The 13,293-nt window shown below is 36.9% G+C and overlaps 1 pseudogene; it reads left to right on the top strand.

The window, feature by feature from the left end:
- LOC122809093 overlaps positions 1-12,088 on the top strand; it is a 33,110-nt pseudogene extending 21,022 nt beyond the window's left edge.
- Positions 12,089-13,293: the final 1,205 nt, after the last annotated feature.

The raw sequence follows: 13,293 nt of genomic DNA, 5'->3' as shown, positions 1-13,293 counted from the left end.
TAGACCTGATTTGGTAACATTAATACCTTTTTATTATTATTAGGAAAAAGCTTGCTCAGCGTCTGCAGGAAGCTGAGGAACAGATTGAGGCTGTGAACTCCAAATGTGCTTCCTTAGAAAAGACCAAGCAGAGACTTCAGGCTGAAGTTGAGGATCTGATGATTGATGTTGAGAGAGCAAACTCTGCAGCTGCAGCTCTTGACAAAAAGCAGAGAAACTTTGACAAGGTAAAGTGTATGACATTATATTACAATCTGTTTGCCTGATGGCTTAAGGTGACAATTAGCCTACAAACTCTCCCCTTTGAGTGCATTTAACATTCTACTTCCTGTCCTTCTCTGCTTTCTATTTTCATCTGTCTTCACCTGTTCCATGCCATGTTGAGTGCCTCCATGGATTTCTCCTTTCACCACCTAGTTTGTTGTTTGGTAGTCCATTTCATGGCTACTTATCCCACTCTAAAAAGAACCAATAAGGCAGCTTCAGTGAGTAGTTGTCCCCACAGTGTATTGATTTCACTATCCTTCTTACCTTCATATTCAGGCTGACCCCCCTTCCCTCTACCTGACTTGACCTTGTGCACCCATATCAGGTGTCCTTATTCCTTCTGGTCTCTAGTGAGAACAGCTCCAGTTGCTCTACTCTCTTGTTGTACACTTTCCCCTCCTGTACAGTGGGGAACAATTACTTATTTTCAGCTGAAGTCAATTCCACAATATTTATTTATTTAAATCAGGTTAGTCTCACTAGGGCTGAGGCCTAATTTCAGTTGAAATTTTTACAGAATGGATGAGTTTGGGCATGATCCTCACAAAATTTCCCTGATTATTTGGATAAGTGCCGTGGGGTCTTTAACATTTACATAACCTACCAGCAACATAGATAAATGGGACCATGTTTTTTCATGTTATTTGAAATAATATCACCTTAAGAGAGTAGCGCCCCCTAATGTAGCACTGTAGCACTTCATGAATCAAGGTGCATGGTATAGGAACAGAACTCCTGGCTTTGTAATCTTTCACTCATCAAAGACTCATGTACAGTCTATTGAGCCACTAATGCTGAACAAAGCATTTCAGCATTTCCTTTATTGATGACATGGCCTGCTAATTCTGCTCCTGATGGTCAGATAAAAGTATGTCAAACAATTTCATATCATTTTGCCAACATTAGATCTATTCTCCTCAACTGATACTTTGCAACTCTTCTTCAGTGACCTAATTGTAACTGTTTAAAATGCCAAATCCTATATTCCTGTCCATTTATTAGCTTCTCAAATCCTATCCTTACCCCATGCTGTTGCACTTATCATCATGTTGTCCAAAAAGAGCATGATAGTTTGCTGCAATTCCTTGGGTATCCCTGAAATAAATAAAATTGATTCTACCTGATGCAGAACCAACCCCTGAGATACTATACTTGTCACTCCTGTACTCTTGACAATGTCTCTCTCTTCACAAAATTTTGTATCCTACCTCCCAACCATACTGGTGACCAGTTCCTCATTTTCAGTCCCAACTACAATTCCTGCAACTTTTCTAACAGCTGTTTTTGTGGGACTGAGTCAAAGGCATTAATGAAATCTATGTAATCCACATCTTCAGGTACTCTTCTGGCAAGTTTTTCTGTATCTCAGTGATAAAACTGGACTGATTTATGAAACTATATTAGTTTTTGTTCTGGAGATTGTTGCTTCACAACCAGCCTTACTATAAAGAATTTCTACACGAGTTTGCCTGTCACTATTGGTAGAATAACAGGCCTATAGTTCCCCAGATTCCATCCCAACATAAGGATACTAAGTCCTGCCAGCTTCCTGTCCTGTACTTTTGCAGTGACAGGAATCCATCTGTATACTGGCCAGAGTTCTGACAACCCTGGAAGGCATCCCATCTGGTCAGTTTATACTGTGTTAGGCTAGCCAGTTTCTTCTCTTCCTGTTCCCTCTCTGTCCTGATATCCATCCAGTAATGTCCACACTCTGCTGTAGTTCTATCCCAGTATAACTTCTGTCCATCCCTTTCATTCCTGAAGAGCTAGGTGAAGTGCTCCTTTAATAGCTGTGCTTGTGCCCTGTTTTCCATAATCTCCCTGCCATCCTAACTCAGCCTTGCCAGATCTGTCTTTGCCAATATCATTACTGCAAATACACAGAAAAAGCCTTTGTTTTACTTACTGATCATGACTATTGTCCTTGCCCGAACCTTTTTTGTTTTTCTGCTGCCTATGATGGTATTTTGTTCTACTGAATTCCTGATCTGTGCATTTTTCCTGAAGGTTCTGGCAGAATGGAAGCAGAAGCACGAAGAAGGTCAGGCTGAGCTGGAAGCTGCTCAGAAGGAATCCCGTAGCCTCAGTACAGAAATCTTCAAACTCAAAAATGCCTATGAAGAAACTCTGGACCAGCTTGAAACTATGAAACGTGAAAACAAGAATCTGCAACGTAAGCATAATAACATTTTGGCAATTAAACACTAAACTTTTATCTACCATGCTAAAGGAAGTACTGATGAACTCTTTGATCTTATGTTAGAACAGGATATATTGTTAAAATAAACTTGAATTGGATAAGTTTAAATACATACTTTACCACTCTTTTTGTACAGAGGAGATCTCAGATCTAACTGAACAAATTGGGGAGACTGGAAAAAGCATCCATGAGCTGGAAAAAGCCAAGAAGCAGGTTGAGCAAGAGAAGAGTGACCTTCAGGCTGCACTTGAGGAGGCAGAGGTACAGAGTGCTGATTTAACAAAAGGACATACTGCTGCTGCATTTACACTTAAAACACACATGCTCTGTATTGTTTTTATGTGGAAAAACTTACAATGTTCTTTTACTTTGTTACTGAAAAGGGATCACTGGAACACGAAGAAGCCAAAATACTCCGTATCCAGCTGGAACTGAACCAAGTAAAGTCTGAAGTAGACAGAAAGATTGCAGAAAAGGATGAAGAGATTGAACAGCTTAAGAGAAACAACTCAAGGGTGGTAGAATCCATGCAGAGCACACTGTATTCTGAAGTCAGGAGCAGAAATGATGCCCTTCGTGTCAAAAAGAAGATGGAAGGAGATTTGAATGAGATGGAAATTCAGCTGAGCCATGCCAACCGACAAGCTGCTGAGGCACAGAAACACCTTAGGAACATACAAGGGCAACTCAAGGTAATCATTTTAAATTAATCTTTGCACAGATGTAGAGTCACAACGTATGCACTTATCATTGCATAAAGGTTGTTGTAGTATTTGAAATGCACAATAAATCCAAGGCTTAAACGTCTTAGTAAAAATATATTTTAATCAGACAGCTGTACTTTTGGACGTGGAGCAGATGTAATGATCTGATTAACTATAATAACAATAGTGGAGAAAAAACACAGACAGTTCTTAGAAAATGTGTGCTGTTTTCTGGTAAAGTCAACTAGCTAAAAAGTGATTACTTTAATGATGACCTGGCAGATGGAATTATTAAATTGAATTTCTTAGTCATATAACATAGAGGACAGAATTGAAGAGACTACATCCAGATTTGATAGGTATACCTAGTCATTACTTCAGGATCCTCACTGTGATATAACCAGAAATAGAATGCTAGAAGTATAAAAACACTGTGTGTAGTAGGAAAATAGTGTACAAGCTTTAAAATATTCTAGACATAAAGGGCTTAAAATCTATGACAATCAAATTCTTGACTCTAAATTAATGTTTTCACAGGATGCTCAGCTACACCTTGATGATGCTGTCAGAAGCCAGGATGACCTGAAAGAGCAGGTAGCTGTGATTGAGCGCAGGAATACATTGTTGCAAGCAGAAGTTGAAGAGATAAGAGCCGGACTTGAACAGACAGAGAGAGGCCGCAAGGTTGCAGAGCAAGAACTGCTAGATGCAAGTGAGCGTGTGCAGCTCCTGCATTCCCAGGTAACACAGCATAGCTATTTGTATCTGTGTTGTGATTTTAGTTCCAGTTCTTTAACAATAGGTGGTACTAATTAAATGTTACAATGTATCTCTTTTGTAGAACACCAGCCTTATCAACACCAAGAAGAAGCTTGAGAGCGACATGGCCCAGCTCCAGTCAGAGGTGGATGAATCAGTGCAGGAAGCAAGGAATGCTGAGGAAAAGGCAAAGAAGGCCATCACTGATGTAAGGACATATTTCTAAAATAATAAAAATGTGCACGCAATACACAATCACAAATAATGTGATATGACTAAGTGTTTAAGCTACGTCTAAAATTCAGTACAAAATAAATATATAATTTTATTAACTTCTGAAAGGTGTACATTACTGTTGTTTTTTTCTAATCAGTTATATTTCATAGAGTGGACCACAACCTGGTATAGACCATGTTAACTGGCAGAATGCGTTTCCTAATCTGCCTTTTTTTTTTTTTTGCCTTTTCTGAAATTGTTGCACATTCACTTTAGGTATCCATTTTAAATGTATATTTGTCCATTCTGTCCACCACATAACTTACTGATCTTTTTTTTTCCTTTACCATTGGTTCAATAGGCAGCAATGATGGCTGAGGAGCTGAAGAAGGAACAGGACACCAGTGCCCACCTTGAAAGGATGAAGAAGAACCTTGAACAGACTGTGAAGGACCTACAACATCGTTTGGATGAGGCTGAGCTGTTAGCAATGGAGGTGGAAAGAAACATCTCCAGAAACTGGAGACTAGAGTATGTGCTTTCAAAATGAATTTCTCTATAGTCCTATATGGATAAGTCACATATAATAATGATTTATTTTCTGATGTATCAGGTACGTGAACTGGAAAATGAGCTGGAGGCAGAGCAGAAACGAGGTGTTGAGGCTATTAAGGGTGTCCGCAAATATGAAAGGAGAGTTAAGGAGCTCACATACCAGGTATGCTGTACCATGATTCTAGATTTCAGTTGACAGGTGTGTTTAATTTCTGAAAAAATGAACCTAAGATATAACTATTTACCTTATTTTACAGTCTGAGGAGGACAAGAAAAATATACTGAGACTTCAGGATCTGGTGGATAAACTTCAGCTGAAAGTCAAAACCTACAAGAGACAATCAGAAGAAGCTGTAAGTCCTTTCTTAATTGGCTTTAATATCAATAGTTTTAAGGACAGAAGAACGAGCTGAGTTTGAGAAGGGGAGAGGCATTTCCATAGCAATAACTATGAACTATTATCATATGATATAAATAAATTTATATATATATATATATATATATATATATATATATATATATATAGGTTTACTATTGTTTATTCGAACGAATAAAACATTTTCCGTTCAAATAAACGAATGGTAATACCAAAAGTAAAAACAAATACTTTTCACAATGTCGAACCAAATGCTCGACGCATTTGACTCGACATTGTTGTTGAAACCACCACATGATAGCCGTATAGGAGCTGATGTAAATCAAACTCCTATATAGCTATCAAGTTTTTGCAGGGGGGCAAGCCCCCTTGCACCCCTCACCCCACCCCTACTTATATATTCTAACTCCGAGATCGCACTACAGTGGGAATGTGGATGAATTTCCACTCCTCACCGTACTGTGATCTCCATGCAGATAGTCAATTTCCACTTATGCAAATGCAGTTGTGCATTCGTATAAGTGGAGTTGACTATCTGGTGCAAAAATGCTTGTGCGCTCGACATTCTGTTTTTCTTCACATTGCAGCCGATAGAATGTTGTTCACACAAACAATAGTAAACCATATATATATATATATATATATGTATATATATATATATATATATATATATATATATGTATATATATATATATATATATATATATATATATATATAAATATATATATATATATGTATATATATATATATATATATATATATGTATATATATATATATATATATATATACATGCTTCTATCATGCTTGCATTATAGTATTTCAATCAAAAATGGAATCATTTTCACTATTCATAGGGGAATACTTGGCTAACTGCCTTAAATGGCTATTTTAAGCCTAGCCTATTCTTGAGGTCAGAGTCAAACCCCTTACCATGTGTCTATGATGTGAAGACCTTAACCATAATGTCAAACCCACATCTGCACTATGCTTATGACTTGACATGTTATATCATGTGCTTCACATGGAAAGAAACTTACTGAATTTGTTACTGAAGCTGGTTGCCACCCGTACATACCTAGAAGCCTACATGAGGTTGGATGCTTCATAAATAACGAGTAGATAAGCCCATATACAGGACAAATCCACTAATCTGAATTAGGCTTCGGTCAATTTGGCTGTACCTAATTCACCAAAGATGATTCCTGCAAAGAGAACATTTCTCCTTTCTTATCATTGTGGTGTTACAAGGGCTTATTATCTGGAAATTAGGGGCTGCAGTAAGCTTTGACCCTATTAAAATAATCTTAAAGTTTATAAGATAAAGGACTTTCAACCAAATGGCTTCAGCTGAAAAATCTATTAATTTTGTGACTTTTATCTAATGTTTGGAAGCTGTCATGTAGTATCATCTGCAAAAAAGAAAGTTCCAGTCTAACAGCCAAAAAAGACATTGCTTGCTAGTTGAGGAGTTAGTGCTAGAGAAGATGTGAAATACTCCTATGGGTAAGTAAGAGGTATTAATAATTTAATGTGGAAGTACTGGTTAATCTCCACTTGTGTAATTATTTTCTTAGTTAATTAATGGCAATGAACAAGATACATAAACTATATTTTGTGATGAAATATTAAGCAGGATTAGGACATATAATTCATAAGACTCATTCCCAATGACTATTGCTTAGTACAGTAAGTCATAAAATACTTTGATACATGGAGCATGCTGACTGTGCTCTGAAATGTGAGAAAAATAGCCCAGTGATCTTGAGTTCATTTCTTAACAACATGAACAAATCCTTTATGGCCAGTCACCTATATATGTTATTGTGCCAGAAAGTAACATGTAATAGTGGACTGTTGATGGGCACATAGCTGTACGGCCAGTCAGGCCTCTGGGGTTCATATTAGAATGACGAAAACGCATTTTAGAGAATGCGTTTTCATTTACACATGTAGGGCGAACAGGCAAAACAGCGAAGCGGCTGTTCAGCGAATTCTTTCCCTGGTAAAGAAGTCGCTTGACCGCTTTGTTGCTTTGCCTGTTCTGAAGTGTAGTGTGGTCCCTTGTCCAGTATAGCTCCCGAGCGTGATTGTGCAACAGTTACTAACCTTAGGGTTAGGGTGTGGGTTAAGGTAAGTGCATACGTATGAAAGTGTTTACTGTTTTTTATTTTGCATTAGATGTATGGTTGAGTTACGTGTGTATGTGTTTTCAGCTATTTACTTTTGTTTTGTGGGGGTAAGATTAGGGTTAAGGTAAGTGTGTATGTGTTTGGAACTGTTTATGTAAATGTGCTAGAGTTACTGACCTTAGGGTTAGGGTGTGAGTTAAGGTAAGTGAATATGTTTTAAAATGTTTACTGTTTTTTTTTTCGTTAAATGTATGGATGGGTTACGTGCATATGTGTATTTAGTTGTTTACTGGTTTTTGGGGGGGTGTAATTAGGGTTAGGGTTTGTGTGTATGTGTTTGGAAGTGTTTAATTTTTTTTTTTTATTTTATTTTTTTTATTTGGGGGGTTGGAACAGCAATTTCTCTCTCTAGGAAAGAAATCACGGTTCTGTGGTTTTGACATTTTCAGCATTCGGTGTTTTAATATGAACCCGGCCTCTGTCCCTTCTCTCCATACATTTATTTTTCTTTATTTGTATTATCCATATAGTATTTGCAACACTGTTTAACTTTCACGAATTCTGATTCTTCAGATAGTGCATGTTAACGCATATCCTGTTATCCTATCAACATCTCAACTGAGTAGCAACAGTAAAAGTTCCCTGATGTATGGTCGTTGCCCCTGATTTTGTTTAGCTTTGTCCATGATCCGTGATGTGATAGGTTGAGGACTATGCTGTAACTTGCTCTCCTGTACCTGCCACATCTACAGAAATACATGCAGCACTTTCCTGCAAGTCTACACAATGACAAGCCAGCAGAATGCTAATCATATCTGCTAATGATATTATAAGGGTAAACATACGCAGCTAATTCATGAACTGCATGACTATCCCACAGTGAAGTATAACATCACCTAGTATTCCGGTACAGAATAAGACATACTACTATCAGCATAAACATTCATTCTGTTAACACCTGTGTACAGTAAGTGGAAGAAATGCTATCCTAAATGTTAGCACCAGAGAAGTATTTGACAAAGGGGGAAGTAGGAGAGGGGTTACTAGATGTGAGTATTAATTAAAATTACTTTAAGGGGGCGGCAGAGGTGCCAGTCTTAGACATAAGCTTGCTGCCAACAACAGTGCAGATACTGGGAAAATGGAAGGTTTGCATACACATGAATGATTTATAGACAATACACTTGAGTTTTATGCTACAGGATGTATACCTGCCCTAGACTTGGGTAGTCTCTAAATTTAAAGCTTTAATAGGCCAGTGGGTGAGTGGTGGGTCCTAATGCAGTTTCCAAATGTAAATGTGCATCAGGGAACATTATCCCGTTAGACATGAACACTATTTAAATTTACACCTGGAAGGAATGGTACTCTGTTTGAAATGAACGTCAATTAGAATTTGAATTCTGCTTCCATTAAATTATTATAATAATATTAGAAAGTGAAGTAAAGAATATTTCTTATTTGATTCTGTTTTTTTAGGAGGAGCAGGTCAATGTCCAACTTTCCAAGTTCAGGAAGGTCCAGAATGAGCTTGAAGAAGCAGAGGAACGTGCTGATATCGCCGAGTCCCAGGTCAACAAGCTCAGAGCTAAGATCCGTGATATTGGTGGCAAGGTGAGATATCTTATTCTAAAATTATACTGAGATTAATTACCAATACATATACATAGCAGCAGGTACAATTAGATAGATACATAGACAGATATTTAGATAGATAAATAAAGACATTGACAGATAAAAAGATGGATACATATTTTTACTAGACATTCTATACTATTTCGGTCAGGCCACTAGCTTTACTATATCATATGCTGAAACGTTAACATATCAGCTGTGATTAACTGGAAGTATAACACTGTGGTGTGGTGTTTGACAACTTATAAAACCATTAATTCATTTATTTCCATTTGTTGACTGAAATAGCTCAAATGAACATTAGTAGTCCCTTTTTAGCAAAGTTTATTATTTTATTATTATTATTTTATTATTATTTTACATTTGTTGACCGGGCTAGTCCAACTGGATATATGTCCATTTTCAGTGGAGGCCCGGGGAGAAAAGCTCCAACAAACACAAAAAAAAAACACAATATCATTTATAATATGAGACATTTACAAATACAGCTAAATTTACAGATACTCATCTCGTTCATTACATTTTGTTGCATTTCTGTAAACAGGATCATGGTACATTTCAGCTATAGTCAGCCATTCGAAAAATTTCCTAATAAAAATTTTATATAAGAGAATACCTTTTTTTTTCTTTTCCATGTGTCATGCTTATGTAATTAGAATAAGAATGGTACAAGTAACCAGTGGAAAATTCATTAAAAAATCCACTATCATACATCTAGGACAAGTGATGACAATTACGAAAAAATGTTTATATACAACAGTTAATTGAATATATAGTACTATAGATATATACTATAGTATATGAATACTGTAGTATAGAGATCATCTGATATTTATATTACCTTACTGCTGTTTATAAAATGAATCTTGAAGCAAGCACATCAATTACCTCTCACTTAAAGCAGCTCACCAAAAGCTGTTTTTGACAATATCTGGCAATATCAATCCAAACACCACACATCTGCTTCATACTTTGTATTAAGTCTGAGGAAGCCGGAAGCCAATGAAACAGAAATAGTTGTTCTTTTTTCTTTAAGAATAATGAATTATTTCTACTTCCCTGAATTTTAATGTATTGAGTCATTAGTGAAAACAGCATCTGGTATGCAGCATTGGGCCGATTTGTTTTCCATATTATTCACTTTGAGGTTTTATTTCAGACATAGCTACTAGACTTGCAGTCCAGGGGACTATTGAGGAGACTAGCCCAAATTACCAGTTTCCTTCAAGTACTCTCTAGTGAAGTGATTATGTAAGGACACACAGTAGGCAAATGAAGGCTGAGGGAATCAATCCATATACCGCAGTCATTACAGCGTGCAGCCTTTATAAACCGTCTGTGCCAAGTGCTAGTCCAGTTCATTTCACTGCAACACAGTTGTGAACTTCCAAGCATTATAGTACATAATCACACTGAGGAAGTTAATTATTTAAATTATATTAATAAAGTACGAGTTTTATGTGGCCATTTTCAAACATGAAGACATAAATAGCTCTTGTTCAAACACAGTCTTCAGTTTTGTGGTACAGAGCAGTTAGTGCAGGAGGTAATTAAGGAAAAGACAAAAAGAAAGACTTACTTTACCCAATGCATAAGCTGCCACAAAGAAAGCAGTAGCATGCAGTATTAATAATTATTTGTGAATGTGTTAGTGACACTCGAGTATCCTGTAATATGGTACCAAAGAGAATGCACACCAGGCACACTCTTACACAAACACCTGTCTTTTTTATCTGTATAGCTCTATTTCTGACTGTCTTATAATGACAATGTCAGCATTCTTTGTAGGTTTTCTTTGGATTTCTGTTTTTTTAATATGAATTTCATTCACACTGAATATATGATCTTGCATGTTTAGGAACATCAGTCTGAAATTACTCTGTGCGGTTGTTAACATAAGAATAAATGCCAGCCTTGAAACTTTATTATTACTGAGCAGTCTCTCTGAAAAACATCACAACACAGGTTTATGTCATGAACGATTCTATTAACTTAGTACTTTCAAACACTGACTGTATGTTCTTTGCTATTTGCTAGTTTTCTGGTTCAAGTTGCTCTCAAAATATTTCATAGAGAGTAACTGTTGTAGTAGTCAGAGCTTGACCATATTCAAGTAATCCATGCTGCATACTGGGCATGTGCGACTTTAGATTAGAACATGCAGTGGTCCTGTGTTTGATTCCCGCAGCCTCCATTTCCCTACTGTATGACTCATAGCAAGTCACATAACCAGACATTGCCCCCACAACTGCCCAGTAATTTGCAATAACCCTCAAAGCACATGATCAAAGATAACTCATTTGTTTAGCAGACATGATTAGCTGTGAAATATACTACTAGCTGTACAATAATACATTTGAACGCAATATTTTATAGACTTTCTCAATTCCCTCATATAATATGAGTCTGTTTTCATCTGTATTTATACTACCTCAAGAATTTATTTAATAAAGTGTTAAATGACCTGGGAATTGGTGCACAACTATGGGAAATACTTTGCCTAAGATGCATGCCTGTGACTCCCACCTTATGTTTTACTATTACGTCAGTGTGCTTAACTTTATACACATTGCACAACTCCTTTCTGAATCCCATCTGGTGTAGCTCACTTACTCACTATAAGCCTTCACAGAGAAAGCAACAGAGAAAGGAAAATGGCTGGTCACTGTATTGAGGGTTGAGCTGAGAAGGGAAAGTATCACAGAAAAGGGGAACTTGTAGGTCTCAGTAGTGAGGGAAGGAATGAGGGGAAGAGACTGGCAGATGGAGGAGCCAGTAGTAAGTACAGGAGTTAATAGGGAGAGATAGTGAGAAGATCGGGGAAAGAAAGGTAAGGTGAATTTAGTGCAGGAAGCTGAGATAGAGAAGCTGGCTGAAGAAAAGTGGAAAGTAGTAGTAGTTGCTGGCTTACCCAGGGGAAGTGCAAGAATATATATATATATATATATATATATATATATATGTATATATATAAATTATATTTATTTATTTATTTATTTACACACACATATACAGACACACACACACACACAATTATTTTTCAAGCTTGCTATTTCATTATTCTAGGTTACTGCATTACTGCGTATAAGAAACATTACATGAATAAAATGCACATTAAAAAGAAAATGTTGCCCTTTACAATTTGTGGACTGTTTTTTTTTTTTTTTTTTTTTTCAGAAAGGAGAGGGTGAAGAATGAACACTTACAACTTACAAGATGTGAAGAGAAGAATGAAGCAAAATGTGGATTTCTTTAACTCACTTTACCATTGTAGATAATTTCTCATATGTGCAAGTATTTTATGTTTTAATAAAATGACATTCATAACATTTTCTTTGTATTGCAAGTCATTTAGCTAGGACTCTGTAATAGTACAGAATATAATACAAGCCATATTTGTGATATGTTTAAGACACACTGAGGCCCTGCAAACTTTACATAAATTCTACAGCTGCGTTCATTACAAATTAAGACTGGCCATAAATTGCCAGAGAGCTAGAGTCAAATCTCATGGCAGACCATGGTTCTGCAAGTAATTAAACTAATACCACTGAATATAAATTAATTATAATTTTTCATTATTTATTACTTGTTTTTGGCACCTATGTTAGCATTTTATGCCCCTTTCCAAAATAATATTTGACCTACGAGGTACAAATTGATAGCGTATAATGTAAGTTATAAATCATAGCAATTTAAAAAAAAAAGTTTGTGGATTAAATTTAATTAATTTTATCCATGATATCAACTCAAGCTACAAAAGAGGAGTACAAACATGCTGCTAAAACATTATTTATTTATAGCATGATGACCAGATAAATCACACTGGAGTAGTAGCCATCTCTAATGGTGGTGGCGTAGGGGGATAAAGTCCTAAGTATGTGCCAGGCAGCCTAAGTGTAGTCATTGGCTCGGATACATGATGGAATTGGCAGGAAAGAATGTATGCACTCATCGTGGCAGGAAGCAAAGTGGACTGGGGCTCTCTAGTGGCACAGTCCCTCAAGGAATGGTGGCACTGCAAGAGATGGTTGAAGGAGTGGGCATTCAGTTGCCAAATTGCTTCAGTAGTATCAAAAGTGCATGGAAACATGCACCCATGTTGGGAAGGGCATTGTGGTCTCTGCATTGAGGTTGGTCATCCATTCTCCCCACCCAGGGAGGGGTTAGGCTTAAATAAATATATCAATGTTTTGGGTATACCTGAGAGACCACACACCACTGATGAGGTTGGTTGTATCATGGCATCCCTTGGCCAACTCCCACCTCACTGGGGTACACCAAAGATGTGGGAAAGAATAGGCATAGCTGATAGGGGGGCTTGATTGTTGGCAGGCACAGTGGTGAAAGACAGAAAAACGATAAAACTGGAGTGCTCTTAGTACCTTAAAAGAGGAAATCCAGAGAAAATAGCTTGAAATGTAAATGAAGCACATAATGTGAAGCA

Source organism: Protopterus annectens, chromosome 8.part0 (assembly GCF_019279795.1).
Source record: "Protopterus annectens isolate FY-2018-M chromosome 8.part0, PAN1.0, whole genome shotgun sequence".
Classification (NCBI taxonomy): domain Eukaryota; kingdom Metazoa; phylum Chordata; order Ceratodontiformes; family Protopteridae; genus Protopterus; species Protopterus annectens.
This window is presented reverse-complemented; position numbering and strand designations above follow the sequence as displayed.